The following is a 16125-nucleotide window of genomic DNA, read 5'->3' as shown; positions in this document are numbered from 1 at the left end:
CAAACCTGGCTTACCTCTATGCTTTAATGACGACACTGAAGCAGGGAGCTGGGATTCTCGCGTAGTCAAGGGACGCAGCTTTGCTCTGGTGTTGGGCCACGCAGAGTGATCATGCGAGTCACCAGTCTCACCAGCCTCCATGACTCCTCCTGGAATCGACTGGACTCGCACCATGGACTCACGCGCCAGAAAAGAGTTCTTATAGGCAGTCCTTCCAAATTAAAGGCACAGTCTAGCTTTCTGAATGCGGAGGGAAAACACGGGTACAACTTTCCTCTCTGGTAACTGGGATTCGACTGGACTCGCACCACAGACTCACTATTAAACATACTAAACATAAGGAGACAACAGGTGTTGTGCATCAATAAACCAGTCTTGTACGAGAAGCAATTGGCCTGAAAACTAACGAAGATGGCCACTCTTTCCAATATGGCAAAAGCATTCAGGCTAGCGATCCACATATATTGGATATCAAGTTACATCATTTCATGAGTATGATAGGAAATATGAGAAACAGGACATGAAATACTTCTGAACATGTAAATTGAATGATCATCCGTCTCTCTTGAAGGTGTGTCAATGTAAAAAAATATGACCTACAGATCGGAACTAGTAGGAGGAAGAGAGAAACAAACATTGGCAAGTTAAACTTGCTTTTACTCTTTTTATATTCATGCTGTCTTGCAAAAAAGTAAATGTCGCCTGTAAATACGCTTTGCAGGTAGCATTTACTAATGGATTCCTAAAAAATCCACCTAGTTTTTACCAGTTTCAAAACCGAGGTGAATCCACAGGAATCCGTTCTGAAAACAAAATGCTCACAAAGGCAGAGGTGAACATGGCAGGGATCTTATCTCCAGTCCATGCCCCTCCTCTGCCTTTTCTCAGCATGAAAATGGGGCAGAGCAGGAAATGGAGGCAGACATGATTTACGCCTCGCATTTCCATATCCATTTTTCGCTCCGCTGTATTTAAAATGAGAGTGCATAAGATGTCAGCAGCTGGAAAATGGTGCCAGCTTGTTGAATTGAATGAAACATCTGGTCTCCTGCATTACGGAGGTTTTAGAGAGGAAGTCAGAATAATATCATAAATCTGACTCTGTAATATGAATTATTAGTGGAATTTTTATTATTAGCTTGCATGTGAATTTAGTTTTCTAACTTTGACAGTGTTTAGGTTTGTACCTTTTTGTGTAGTTGTGTTTGATTTACTTTTTTGTATGTTTTGGAACATGTATGTTGTATTTTGAACGATTCATTGTATTATGCTGTTCCCTTGAAGAATGAATGTAATTTATTCCATGTGTAAATGCTGATTACAAAGTTCCATTAGGTAAAAATAGTGTTTCTATTTTTCTAAAGTGCCTCTGTGATTTTTAGCAATTTTCTGATTGATGGTACTCCTGTCTGAAATGTTAAAGTTGAATTGATTTAGGTAGCATTACACTTAGCATCACCATATTCGGAGGATATGGGTTTGTTTACTGGGGTTGCAGAGTAAATGCAAGACAGCCTTGCAGTTGTGTTTGTGCATACAAATCGCGTTTTACATGTGGGTGTGTTTCCAAGTGGATTGTTTTGAGAGCATTTGAGGTATCTGTATCCACAGGGGAACCTTATGTGCCTAGAGTGCAAACATGCATTGGTGGGACTGTGTTGTACAAGTGTGTTTATGATGGACCATACTTGATGTTAAAGCTACATTTCTGATGCTAATCAGTGCATTTAAAGACAATTCCCATTATTTAAAATGAGGATAATATTTGTCCCTCTTCTCACAGTTTCTCCGATATGATCAGAGAAAGAAAGATGGCATCTCAAATGCTTCCATTCATTGACTGCTGCTCCTCATCTGATGGCCGAACAAGTCTTCTGATGTGAATCTTTAACGCCACTAAGAACAACTGGGTGTGTTCCAAAGAGACGATTGAACTGCATTTTCAGCGACTAGCAAACTGCACTTCTCAGAACTTTTGAACCAAAAATGGCAGTGAGGAATACACTGCTCTTTGCACTACTAAAAAGAACTTGCACTATGGGTTGTAAATATCTTTCTTTTGCACTGACTGAATCCTTTGATAATAAATTGCTACTGAAATTATTATTTTAACATATTTGCACTGCATGAGATTGTCTCTGGCCTCCATGAAGAACTCACAGGAAAAAGCAACTATTAAGACAAGTTTTGTTGGTTGCAGAGGCGTAGCCAGGATTGTCTAGCAAATGGGGCCTGAAGCTAATGTAGTTGGGCCCACTGCACTGACGGAAATACCCGTAAATGCCCACACAGCGCTGCTTAGTGGGATTTGCAGATTTTGGGTGGGCCTTGGCCCTCAGGCCCTACCCTGCCTACGCCTCTGGTTGGTTGGCTAATTCTAAATCTTCAGCATGGACTGCAGGAAAAGGGGTCTGGAGTGCGGGATTTGGTGGGCGTGATTTGACAGGTATGGAATTCTGGGAGCCAAACTTGGGTGGAAGCACATAGATACCCTTCGGACTGCAAGTTCATTTTTATATGATTCCAAATTGAGTTGGCCTGCACACCAGTATTAAAAGACAATGTAAATCATTACTTCAAATTATGTAAATTTCTCTCCATTTGGAAGACTGCCATCAAAGATAAGGATGCCATTTTCCACAAGGAGTTGCAGAGGCTTTCAGGAAACAGCTGCACGTTGGACTAGGTTGTCTTCTCTTTGGATATCGGTTCCCTCATGTTGATCATGTGGTGCGAAACTTTATGGTGAAAAACCTGAAAATTGTGTGTGCTTATTAATATTTAAAATCTCGACTGTAATGCTGATGTTGTGACCATGTAAACATATTTTTTGTTGTGTAAAATATTGGGTTGATACGGGCATTTTATAAGACTGGTACCGCATTTTGGTGATTTCATGTTTTATATAATAAAGACTGTGAAAGTTGGAGGCATTGTCTGGGTTGCATTTGTGGCAGGCATGTATTTTCTAGACTAAGGCTATGTATAGATAACAGGCTTATCCTAATGTAGGTTATTTAAGTCAATGGAACATAGAATAGCCAGGGGATCCCTTTATGCTGCTGTCAGAGAACCCATGGATCACGGACAAATAGGTGGAAAGGACTGAACTCGATTTCAGTAGGCCAAAGGCTAAGGTGCCCTCATCCATCAATGGCTATCGTCCTTCTTCGTCGTCCTTCTTCAGTTACCCAGTGATGTTTGCCAAATGCTCTGTGAAGCATTTATCTTCATGGTGGTATTAGCATGCACTCCCAAGCAAGCTCAGGACCAAACAACCTTCTTCCATCTATCTCACGTTTGTATAATTTTGCATTGCATTATCGCACACAACCACATCCTGGTAGCCTGCTCTGTGATAAATTCCTGTTTACTTGTTTTGTTGACAGGCCTTCAATGACAAAATTCCCATAGAGACCTATAGTCCTTTTTAGTTTTGGCTATTAAATGGTGCTCTAGCTTCACCTATAAGCTAAAATTACTGGCATAGTAAGAGAAGCGAGGAGGGGAATGGCATGCAAGGAGGGGCACAGAGCCTGTGCGTGTTGTTTGGCTGTGCGCACACCCATATGATTGCTAAAGTCAATGAGGCTCATTACATTTACTGTTGCTGCTACTTCTAATCGAGCTACATCTGCCACCACAATACCCGTAATGAGCACCAATGTCTTGTTTTCAGCCCCTTTGCTGCCGATTTTGATGCCCCCGGCCCACACCCACACGTGTCTCCTTTCACAGCTAATTATGCTCTTTTATGGGGCTATCATTGCTCGTTTAAGCAGTCTTCTGAAGATTAGTGTATTAAATGCAGCTATAAATCCTCTCCTGATGTAATAAAAAGTCTTAACCAGTTGTACACGCTCTGCATTCCACTACAACAGCAATGTCATTTCATTCAGTTTATTTATATTATGTGATACAGTTTTAAAAACAAATAAAACTTTACACATTCAATCTAACAATCATATCAATCAAACTTAACATAAAAAGAAAATACATATAATATATACTCAACAATAAAGTAAAAAGAAAACACATATAGGTTAATCATAAGAAGAAATCCAACTTCAACTTCAATTCTTCATATCAAGGATCAGGAATCCATATCCCAGAGTCAATAGCAACCTGCAAAATAACATTATCAAGACCTAATACATCATTAGAGGCAGATCCAATCAAATCCATAATACACTTTCTCTCCCGGCCTAATTACCGGATACTCAGCTATTTATTTAAGGGATCTCCGATTTTGGCACTCTCGGGCAGTGTAGGGGGTAACCTAAATGGCCCTTTAGTGGTGATTACCTTTTCAGCTTCAGACCAAGTTCTGAAAAGGGCTAAATGCAATCTAGGGTTAAAGGTGTTAACACGTTGATGCCAGAACTCAATGTCTCTTGTATGTTCAAGACAATGTACAAATTCACCAAGATTTTTACTGTGATTAGTACTCAACATCGGGCATAGAGTTATATATGTCTCGCCGTTTCCGGCTCAGAGCGATTCCCACAAATTCTACAGAATCTTTCTGATTCAGCCAAAGATTGCTCCAGGCTGATGTTCTCCAGCGTGGGTAGATGATTAATACCCATCAATAATATAAACCGCCTAAGAGCAGGACAGGGGCACAGATTTAAGTACATTTGAGCCTTTTTGAATGTAAACAGTACAAATGTCACAAACGTATAGTTTTCTAAAGTTGCTAAATGTGCGTAATTGTTCTGCCAATCCCACAAATATAGACGCTTATATAGATGGAAAAACATACATTCTTTGTTTTGTCCCCACTGAGGGGTCCAGCAGATCAGCTCACACAGTGCTTTCATGTCTTTCTCAAATTAAGACTGGTTACTACCTCCCATATCTTCCTTTACGGCCACTAATAGAAGGTTAGTAGGATTGTTCAAGATTTTGATGTACAACTCCGCGCTTTTCCGAAGTACCATTGCCTTAAGAGAAAAAATGCCCAGCTCTAATCTTAAAATGGCCATGGCAATACATTGCGGGAGTCCCAAAAGTCGCCTCCAGAATTTTCCCTTTAATATCTGAAGCCAACCAAGATTCATATTCATCAAAGATTCTAATCCATAGATTACCATAGGCACGAAACATTGAGGGGCCGATTCATGGAACAAATGTGCGCCGAAAATCTTGGCGCAAGCCGGCGCAAGTGTGAAAAAGCAAGCGCACGCGCACACGTGTGATTCATGGAAGGGCCTGCACGTGTTTACTGCGGGATGTGTGCCAAATCCTAGCGCAGCGCGAACGAGCACACACGTCACAGCAACATCCCGAACGCTGTCCGCGACGCTCACAGCGAAAGCGCACAATGTCGACGCACACACCAAAAATGGGCCGGGACATGGGGCGTAACACGCGGATTGGGGAAAAACGCGTGAAAAAGAAGGCATAACTGGGGAAGTACTGCAGAGAAATACACGGAATGCCCACACGCACGCAAACAACACGTATTCATGGAATCGAATATGGGAACATGTCCGCCACACGTCCGTCCCCGTGCGCAGTATAAAAGTGCGCGCAACAACAAACACGTATATACAGCTACGATGAATGCCCCATTTGTCGCAGCACTGATCGTGGGACACCGCAGGAGGAGGAGAATAGCCAGGTCCTGCATTTTTTTGCCCCAGACCAGCCTTTTTGGGATGCCTGACGACCAGGTCTATGGCAGGTATAGGTTTCCACCTTGTATCATCCTAGACCTGGTCAGGGAGTGGGAAGATGACCTTACATCACCCACCCTGTGCTCCCAAGCATTGAGCCCCTTGGAGAAGGTGCTCAATGTCCTGCATTTTTTGGCCACTGGGTCATTTCAGCAGACAACTGCCATAGTGGGGGGTCTCACAGGCCACGCAGTCACACTTCCTACACCAGGTGTTGGCAATCATGACTGCGCGCCCCTCAGTCCGCAGGCAAATATACATGCCCAGAACACCCACAGAAAGCTAGGCCGTGGTCCAGGACTTCTACAGGGTGGCACACTTCCCCAAGTGCTCGGTGCCATAGATTGCACCCAAGTGGCCCTACATCCACCTAGGGCCACTGAGCACATCTATCGAAACCGCAAGCACTAACATGCAGGTTGTGTGCGATGCAAAGGGAATCATCACCTCTTTCTATGCAAACTACCCTGGCTCAACCCATGACAATTTCATATACAGAATGTCCGCTTGAGCCGGGCCCTGGAAGCTGGGAAGCATGGCGACACATGGCTCCTAGGTGTGTACAAATGCCTGTGCACATGCATGCATGTCACACACAGACAAATAAACAAACCCAACTAATCACAACCATTATCACCTCCCCAGGGGACAGTGCCTACCCTCTGAGCAACCACATGATGACGCCAATCCGGAACCCCACCACACCACCCCAGGTAAGATACAACGCTGCCCATATTGCAACCAGGGCCATAGTGGAGCACACATTCGGAGTGCTCAAGTCACGCTTCCGCTCCCTTGACCGCTCTGGTGGCCAGCTACTATATGCACCCCCAGTAGTGTGCAGGATCATTGTGGCAGCATGTGTCCTGCACAATGTTGCAACACGGCGGGACGTACCGGTGGACATGGTAGTGCCCCCACATCCCCAACCACATGCACAGGCACTGCCCATGGGAGGGGAAAGGGCATGTGGCGAGACAGCCCGGACCCAGCTTGTGTCATGATGCCTACCTCCAAGGGGCCAGACAGGGCCCGGCACCCTCAGAGGCAGGCAACATGTATACTAGGGAAGTCCCAGCCACCCCAGATAGGGGCTCTTTGGACTCAGTCCTGGCGCCGTTGGCGTCAGGCTCATAAGGGATAACAGTCCTGGCACCATCGGTGCCAGGCTCATACAAGATATGGAAGGAATAGTGTTTGGTGCAAACCATGCTGCAATTTCCTTACCTGGCAGATCATTCTACAACTTCCAGATGAAAAAGGAACTACTTAACCACACGGGAGTGGCTGGTGGCAGGATACATACCTTCAGTGGAAGGATACATACCTGGGACTACTTGAAAGGCTATTTAAGCCACGCCCAGACAGCAAACCACGCTTCGCGTTGTTCTGCTCCTAGCAGCTGGACGCTCACCGTGCCTGCTCCTGCTCCAGTCCTCGACCACGCCTGCCAGCATCCTGGAAACACCTAAGGATAGAAAAGGGAAGAAGAAACAGGTGAAAACAAACCTTACCTGTTAAAGCTGCATTCCGGATTCAGCGCGCCAACGTTCCTGCAAAAAGACATCATTTTAAATACTCACCGCGTCGCATACATCTCGGTGCACTTCTCTTACCTGCACGTGGCGCCTTCGGCTCTGCGACGCCCATCCGGATCTCCTGCAGCATTCCAGCACCTACGGGGAGACGAAGAGAAGAAAGCAAGGTGAGAAGGGGAAAATAACCAAGAAGCACTTACCCGCCAAGCTAATTCTTCTTACCTTCGGGTCGATGCCATTCCTTGGGCATTTCAGCACCCCGGCCCCTATGGGGAAAAAGCAAACATCACATTAGTGAATGCAAGAACCATAGCAAACAAACTATTTTAAAACTCACCAGTTTACAGGTCGGACTCAGCTTCTGCTTCGTACCGGCTCCATTTCTTCGGCATTCTCGAACTCCGGCCCCTAAGGAAAAAGAGACAGGAAAAGACAGTAGTGGGCCTACACCAAAACTCACCTGAAATCAGGTTTTCGACAGAAACCGCCCTCAGCCCGGAGTCTTCCATTACCTGCAAAAGAGAAGAGGAACAGTTTAGACTCAAGCTTGCCATAAACATTTACGGTACTTACCGGAACAGACAAGCGAACTCGAACTTACTATCCAGTGACATAACTGGATCCCAACGCGCCCCTGCATCAGAAGCAGGATGGAGAGCTCGCCTTTTCAATCCCTAAGGTGAGTCTCCACAGGGAATTACAGTAGGGTTGCAAGGAGGGTGAGAAGGGGAACGGGAGATCAACACAAAACCCGCAGAGTATTAACCCTTCCTTTTCGCTCACAGAAGGGTATTCATCCGAGCCAGACAAGCCGGATTTGGGAACCCAGCCCACTCCATCTTCAGGGTGCTGAACATCTCCTTCGAAGAGGCCACTGCCGTCCAGACCACGCCCGCGCCTCCGTGGGAACCAGGTGAGCGTTACAGAACGCGAAGCCTAACCACAATTACCCACCCAGGCGCCATGGAGACTTCCGAAACAGACCAACTGGCCCAACTATTGGGGGAATTATGGGCGGAAGTTCACGCCGCCCGCCAAGAAACCAACGTTCTTCGAAGAGAACTGATCTTGTCCAAAGAACGAACCGATGACCTGGCTAAACAGCTTTTGCAGAATCAGGCTGGACAAACCCCATTACCTGCTTCCGGGAGAGAGTCCACTCCTATGGCTTCCACTAACCTGGTGCAAATTAACCTGCCGGAAAACATGCCTTTGGCCCCACCTGAACGTTTTGCGGGGGACCCCAAGAAATACGCTGTTTTCATGAACCAATGTCGTTTACACTTTTTATGTAGACCTGGGGCCTTCCCTAATGACCAAACTAGGGTGGCTTTTGTTTTATCGTATCTCAGCGGCTGTGCAGCCGATTGGTCTATTCCGTTGCTAAATCAAGACGATCCTATCCTTCGTGACTTTCAACGCTTCCAGGCTAGTATGGAGAGATTATTTGCCCGGCACGCCCAGGGTGAGGCCTTGGATAACGAACTTCTGTCTTTGCGTCAAGGGAACCAAGACCTCCTATCTTATATCGCCACATTTAACAGACTGATCATGGAAACTGGGTGGCCTGAGAATAAAAGAATCACCTTGTTTCATCCAGGACTTCGTGGAGAACTAAAAGACGTTCTGGCTCAAATTGTGAATCCACCCCAACTCTGTGAGAAATACATTGATTTAGTGATCCAACTTGATCATAGACTCCAGAATAGAAAGACTGATCGGACTAGATTTGAAACTCGGGCTTGGGTAAAAACCCACGCAAACCCCAAGAGTACCGACACTTCGGAGCCAATGCAAATTGGGGGAGTAAAAGGACCCCTAACGCAGAAAGAACGAGAAAGAAGACGGCAAAACCAGTTATGTCTCTATTGCGGAGAGTCTGGACACTTTCTACGAAATTGCCCGGTAAAACCACCCAAGAAGGTGGTTGGAGCCACAGACCAAAACCTTCCAAAATCTGATTCGGGAAACGATCAAGCCCGACAAGCGTAGAGGTCCGCTTGCCGAGCGTGAAGACAAACTCTCTGACCTCGCATTTCATCATGCCAATGACCCTCGTGGATCCAAAGCAGCCTCAATGATTACATGGCATAAAGGCCTATCTCGACAGTGGGGCTATTGGGAACTATGTTGATCTTGAATTGGCTTCCAGGATTGGTCTCCCTCTCCGACCAAAAATCACCAAAGATGTCATTACCACGGTTGATGGGACCGAAATTGCCTCTGGGCCGGTAACACATTCTACCACAGAAATGACACTGGTTGGCCAAGATGGTCATAGGGAAACCATTGTGTTCGATGTAATCAAGGCTCCACAATTTCAGGTAATCTTGGGGATCCCTTGGTTAGAAGCACATAATCCTCGAATTGACTGGCGAGCAGAGTATCACCTTTTCTAACTGCAGACAAACTTGTTATTCCGGAAATCCACAAGTGGGTCTAGCCTCAGTAACATCTGTGTCAGCACAACTACCACTTGAGTATCAGGACTTTCAGGACGTTTTTCAAAAAGAACAGCCCAACACCTTACCACCTCACCGGCCATACGATTGTCAAATTGATCTGGTACCCAATGCTCAACCGCCTTGTAGTAGGATTTATGCCCTTACCGAACCAGAGAATCTTCATTTACGCCAGTATTTGGATCAGTATCTTGCCAATGGGTTTATTCGCCCGTCAAAGTCACTGGCTTCTTCAGCTTTGTTCTTCGTGCCGAAAAAGGAAGGCGACCTTAGAACATGTATTGACTCTTGCACCTTAAATCAGATAATGGTTGAGAATCGTTACCCCCTGCCTCTGATCCCTGAACTCCTCGACGAGGTGAAAGATGCCTGCATCTTTACCAAGCTGGATTTAAGAGGGGCTTACCATCTGGTGCGCGTCAGAGAAGGCGATGAATGGAAAACGGCCTTCCGCACCAAATACGGACTCTTTGAATACCAAGTGATGCCCTTCGGGTTGTGCAACGCACCTGCTGCCTTCCAGTATTTTATGAATGACATCTTTCGAGAACTCATAGATGTTTGTGTCATCATATATATTGACGACATCCTAGTGTACTCTTCCTCGGAATCTGATCACCGAAAACATGTTAAGGCCGTCCTGGAGAAACTACGCCAGCACAAACTATTTGCAAAGCTCGAAAAGTGCATTTTTCACGTCACGGAGGTTGAGTTTCCTGGTTTCGTCCTAACGCCAAAGGGAGTTCGAATGGACTCACGGAAAGTGGACGCGATCCTCAAATGGCCATCCCCTAGTTCTGTGAAAGGGGTTCAGAGCATGCTTGATTTTGCCAATTTCTATTGAAGGTTTATCCCAGAGTTTTCTCGAGTGGTTCAACCCATCACAGCCCTCTTACGGAAAAACAAAAGCTTCGAATGGACTACGGAAGCAGAACAAGCATTTCAGGAACTAAAAACTAAATTCACCTCCGCACCTGTGTTAAAACATCCCCATCCAGATCTCCCTTACGTTGTGGAAACTGACTCATCTAGTTTAGCCATGGGAGCGGTTCTATCACAGAGGGACCCAGTCTCGAACCAACTGCATCCTGTGGCCTTTTGGTCCAGAAAATTCTCAGCTCCAGAAGTTAACTACACAATCACAGATAAAGAACTATTAGCTATCAAGTCAGCTTTCAAGGCTTGGCGTCATTACCTTCTCGGCGCAAGACATACTGTTACCGTAATTACAGACCACAGGAATTTGCAATACTTAAAATCGGCCAAAGCTCAATCCTCACGCCAACTCCGTTGGGCCCTGTTCTTTGCAGAATTTGACTTTGTGATCACCTATCGCCCCGGCTGCAAGAATGGCAAGGCGGACGCACTATCTCAAATAGGAATGGGCGATTCTACCCCAACTCTAGATCCAGTTCCGATTATTCCCGAACAGAGAATTTTGGGGGTGATCTCCTCACAAACTCTAGAGGATATTCAAACTAGAGTTAAATTGCTTTTCGACGCTGCAGCCTTGCAAGAATGGAGCCTGAAAGATCCCAGATTTTCAATTAATAACGATTTACCTTATTTCCAGGGGCGACTGTTCTTGCCTCAAAAGGATTTGCAAGATCTTGTTATTGCCCATCATCATGAGACACTAATGGAAGGACACCCGGGCATCGCTAAGACTGAAGAAAAAATTAAAAGGCATTTCTGGTGGCCCTCCTGGCGAAAGGATATAAAATCTTTCGTGATGACATGCGCAGTGTGCGCCCAAAATAAAAGTCAAAAGCAAAAACCAGCCGGTCCGTTACGACCTCTGGACATCCCACCGGCACCTTGGCACACTTTATCGCTGGATTTTATAACTGACCTACCTCCTTGTCATGGATTTAATACTATACTGGTAATTGTAGACCTCTTCTCCAAGATGGACCATTTTATTCCCTTGAAAGGGCTGCCTTCAGCCTCCACCCTAGCCAAGGAATTTCTTGAGAACGTCGTTCGTCTACTTGGTTTTCCATCCATATTAATCTCCGATCGGGGAAGCCAGTTTATTTCTCGGTTCTGGAAGAGATGTTGCCAAATGGCACAAGTTGAGGTGCGTTTATCTACCAGCCACCATCCTCAGACCGACGGCCAAACCGAGAGAACAAACCAGACATTGGAACAGTACTTACGGTGCATGTTGCATCAATCAGAATATAATTGGAAAGACATTTTATGGATTGCTGAATACGCGTACAACAATTCTGTGCATTCAGGAATTGGCCAGACTCCTTTTTATACCTTATTTGGCCACCATCCCAGAACTTCGGATCTTGAACCACCTCAAGGCCTTGAAATGCCCGCCGTGGATAACTTACATGCCACCATAACCCGAGCCTTCAAAGAAGCCAAGACTCATTTACAGCAGGCCAAGGACAAATATAAGGAAAATGCTGACTTACATCGGAGCGAAGTACCTCCTTACCAAGTTGGAGATCAAGTATGGCTGGCGACTAGACATCTACCACTTAAAGGCCCGCAAACTTTTAACCCAAGATATATAGGGCCTTATCCAATCAAGGCTGTAATCAACCCGGTAGCCTTCAAACTCGATCTGCCCCCCAACATGCAAATCCATCCGGTTTTCCACGTATCACTGTTGAAACCTGTACAACCCGGAACCAGGCTACTCAAGCCACCAGAACCAATCCCAGTAGATGGGGAACTGGAATTCGAAGTTAAAGACATATTAGATTCTAAGATGTCCAAGTCAAAGGTTTTTTACCTAATTGATTGGAAAGGATATGGACCTCAGGAGAGATCTTGGGAACCAAGCGATCATATACATGCACCTCGTCTAATACAAAAATTTCATCGTAAGTTTCCACACAAACCAAAGCCTCCGGACAGTACCTCCTTGGGAGGGGCCTTGGGGGGAGGTACTGTCATGATGCCTACCTCCAAGGGGCCAGACAGGGCCCGGCACCCTCAGAGGCAGGCAACATGTATACTAGGGAAGTCCCAGCCACCCCAGATAGGGGCTCTTTGGACTCAGTCCTGGCGCCGTTGGCGTCAGGCTCATAAGGGATAACAGTCCTGGCACCATCGGCACCAGGCTCATACAAGATATGGAAGGAATAGTGTTTGGTGCAAACTTACCTGGCAGACCATGCTGCAATTTCCTTACCTGGCAGATCATTCTACAACTTCCAGATGAAAAAGGAACTACTTAACCACACGGGAGTGGCTGGTGGCAGGATACATACCTTCAGTGGAAGGATACATACCTGGGACTACTTGAAAGGCTATTTAAGCCACGCCCAGACAGCAAACCACGCTTCGCGTTGTTCTGCTCACAGCAGCTGGACGCTCACCGTGCCTGCTCCTGCTCCAGTCCTCGACCACGCCTGCCAGCATCCTCGAAACACCTAAGGATAGAAAAGGGAAGAAGAAACAGGTGAAAACAAACCTTACCTGTTAAAGCTGCATTCCGGATTCAGCGCGCCAACGTTCCTGCAAAAAGACATCATTTTAAATACTCACCGCGTCGCATACATCTCGGCGCACTTCTCTTACCTGCACGTGGCGCCTTCGGCTCTGCGACGCCCATCCGGATCTCCTGCAGCATTCCAGCACCTACGGGGAGATGAAGAGAAGAAAGCAGGGTGAGAAGGGGAAAATAACCAAGAAGCACTTACCCGCCAAGCTAGTTCTTCTTACCTTCGGGTCGATGCCATTCCTTGGGCATTTCAGCACCCCGGCCCCTATGGGGAAAAAGCAAACATCACAATAGTGAATGCAAGAACCGTAGCAAACGAACTATTTTAAAACTCACCAGCTTACAGGTCGGACTCAGCTTCTGCTTCGTACCGGCTCCATTTTTTCGGCATTCTTGAACTCCGGCCCCTAAGGAAAAAGAGACAGGAAAAGACAGTAGTGGGCCTACACCAAAACTCACCTGAAATCAGGTTTTCGACGGAAACCGCCCTCAGCCCGGAGTCTTCCATTACCTGCAAAAGAGAAGAGGAACAGTTTAGACTCAAGCTTGCCATAAACATTTACCGTACTTACCGGAACAGACAAGCGAACTCGAACTTACTATCCAGTGACGTAACTGGATCCTTACGCGCCCCTGCATCAGAAGCAGGATGGAGAGCTCGCCTTTTCAATCCCTAAGGTGAGTCTCCACAGGGAATTACAGAAGGGTTGCAAGGAGGGTGAGAAGGGGAACGGGAGATCAACACAAAACCCGCAGAGTATTAACCCTTCCTTTTCGCTCACAGAAAGGTATTCATCCGAGCCAGACAAGCCGGATTTGGGAACCCAGCCCACTCCATCTTCAGGGTGCTGAACATCTCCTTCGAAGAGGCCACTGCCGTCCAGACCACGCCCGCGCCTCCGTGGGAACCAGGTGAGCGTTACAGCTTGTGGCCACATCTTTCACCTAAACTCCCACCCCTGCACAGTGCACACAGGCCTGGCACATACCGGGTGACAATCGATGATGACAAAGAGACAGTCAACTGTCACAACCTTACCACCCTGAGAATCTTGCCATGGAAGTGCTACATTGTGTGCATCTCTACCTACTTAAACATAACCAATCCTGTGTGACCAAAAGGAACACATGCAAGGTGTGTATCACACCACCCCCTGCAAAACAGGCCATGACAATCACTGGTATGTCACCCAAACCCTCCCAACCCACATCATCCTTGTCTGCCACACCATGACATGGCATTCAACAGCAAAAGCCCAACAAATGACGAATTACATAAGAAATGACATGTGATAAATGGGAAGTGGCCCGACACAATGACGCCTGACATGGAATCAGATGAAATGACTGACCAACAACCTCCCACACATACCAAGTCATACACAAATGCTTTCCACCAGTGTTAGCATGAACAAAAGACTGAATGTCAGTTCACATGCACATTGGTCAAGGCAAAATGGCTACTCCCTAACCTGTGTGCTGTGTGTGTCTCCTGCAACACACTGCTCAGCACACAGCACAGTGAGCAGCCATTGTGTTGGGGATACATCACATCAAAAGGACAAACAAAATAAACAACCTATTTGCGCATGTACACGATCCCCAAATGGTAACTGATCATGTGCTGCAGGGACACAGCGTGCCCAAGAAGGCAATCTGTGTGCACCTGTGGGCATGGAAGGGTGGTTGTACGTGTGGTGGAGCATTGTTTAACTGCATGTGTCAGTAGGGACATGCACTCAATATATGCATGTGAAATCAAGTGACCCTCAGTGTCCTGTACACATCACATGCGAACATTGCCCATGTGTACACCCCAGCATGTCAAACCACAACAATCTCGACACCTGAAAAGTAAATACAACACAGGAACAGCCATTGATCAGCAGAACACATCATGTACATAGTACCCCACAATGACATTGTCGGAGAGTGCCCAAACACTGTAGCCCAGGCTTACTGTCCAACAACAAAAAGCCCTCCCTCATTTACACATCACCATGACCTTCTGAACAACTGTGTTTGGGGTATGTAGCCTTCTCCCTTTTAGTCTACCTGGCTACAGGATCCCCCTACCCCTTGGTCTTCATGTTCCACCTTGCGTGTAAATAGGGTCCAGCCCCCTCAGAGGCCTCCTTGACTGGTAAAAATACCAAATTGCAGAGAAGTCCAAGGAGCCAAACCCCCAAATCAGGGAAAAGGCCTCTAGGCACCAAAATACCCTGGAAGAGTCTCCAGTAGTATACTAGAAGTGGCAAAATAAGTCCAGGCACATGTACAAGAAGAATGATAGAACTGCCAAGGTAGCACAGTTCAACAATGGTTCAACAGGATGGGTACCTTTTTCAGGACACAATATACAATGAGGATGCAACAACTAATGGGTAGTGTCACAGCTCTGGTCTCCAGGCGCAGGAGTGGCACAAACCAACCACCCCCTCCGTGGTCTGGGCGCCTGCAAGGTAAAACTTACACAGGCCTCTGAGACCCCGGCAGGTAAAGAGGGTCAGGAATCCGTTGTTTGGACAGGCATTGGTATTCTGGATAACCGGAAAGAGGGGCAGGAGAGGGGAGTTGGATTGGCAAGGGAAAGTAGGCAAAATCCAAAATACAACTATTGACAATAACACATACTCAATCAGAGAAACCATATTCTACATGCACATTGTACTAAATGAGTCAAATGCAAGACAAAGAGAGACTTATATCTGGGGTGAGTGCTGGCCTCCTGCCTGCGCACTCTCAGGTCCGGGAACAGGATCAGTTCAATGCTGCAAAGAGAGCGTGAGTTACTACAACACACACACAACACCATTCATGCCCCAAAGTAAGTGACTCCTCCACAAACAAACACTCTTGTCTGCTGCTACGAACGTATACGTTAGCTTTCCCCCATGATGTTTCATACACTGTCAATGCAGTAAGGCAGGCGCACGTGGGCGCACAGTAAATGGAAGACCAATGCGTCAAGAATCACA

At 46.4% G+C, this 16125-nt stretch overlaps 1 protein-coding gene across 11 annotated transcripts in view; it reads left to right on the top strand.

The window, feature by feature from the left end:
- Positions 1 to 2929, top strand: part of CIITA (class II major histocompatibility complex transactivator) — an 807875-nt gene extending 804946 nt beyond the window's left edge. For all 11 annotated transcript variants that reach the window (XM_069647820.1, XM_069647816.1, XM_069647817.1 and 8 more), the window contains one exon: positions 1784 to 2929. The gene's annotated coding sequence lies outside the window, so the exon portion shown is untranslated. The remainder of the gene's footprint in view (positions 1 to 1783) is intronic.
- The last annotated feature ends 13196 nt before the right edge of the window (positions 2930 to 16125 follow it).

This window comes from Ambystoma mexicanum, chromosome 2q (assembly GCF_040938575.1).
Source record: "Ambystoma mexicanum isolate Mex_15411 chromosome 2q, UKY_AmexF1_1, whole genome shotgun sequence".
NCBI lineage: Eukaryota > Metazoa > Chordata > Amphibia > Caudata > Ambystomatidae > Ambystoma > Ambystoma mexicanum.
This window is presented reverse-complemented; position numbering and strand designations above follow the sequence as displayed.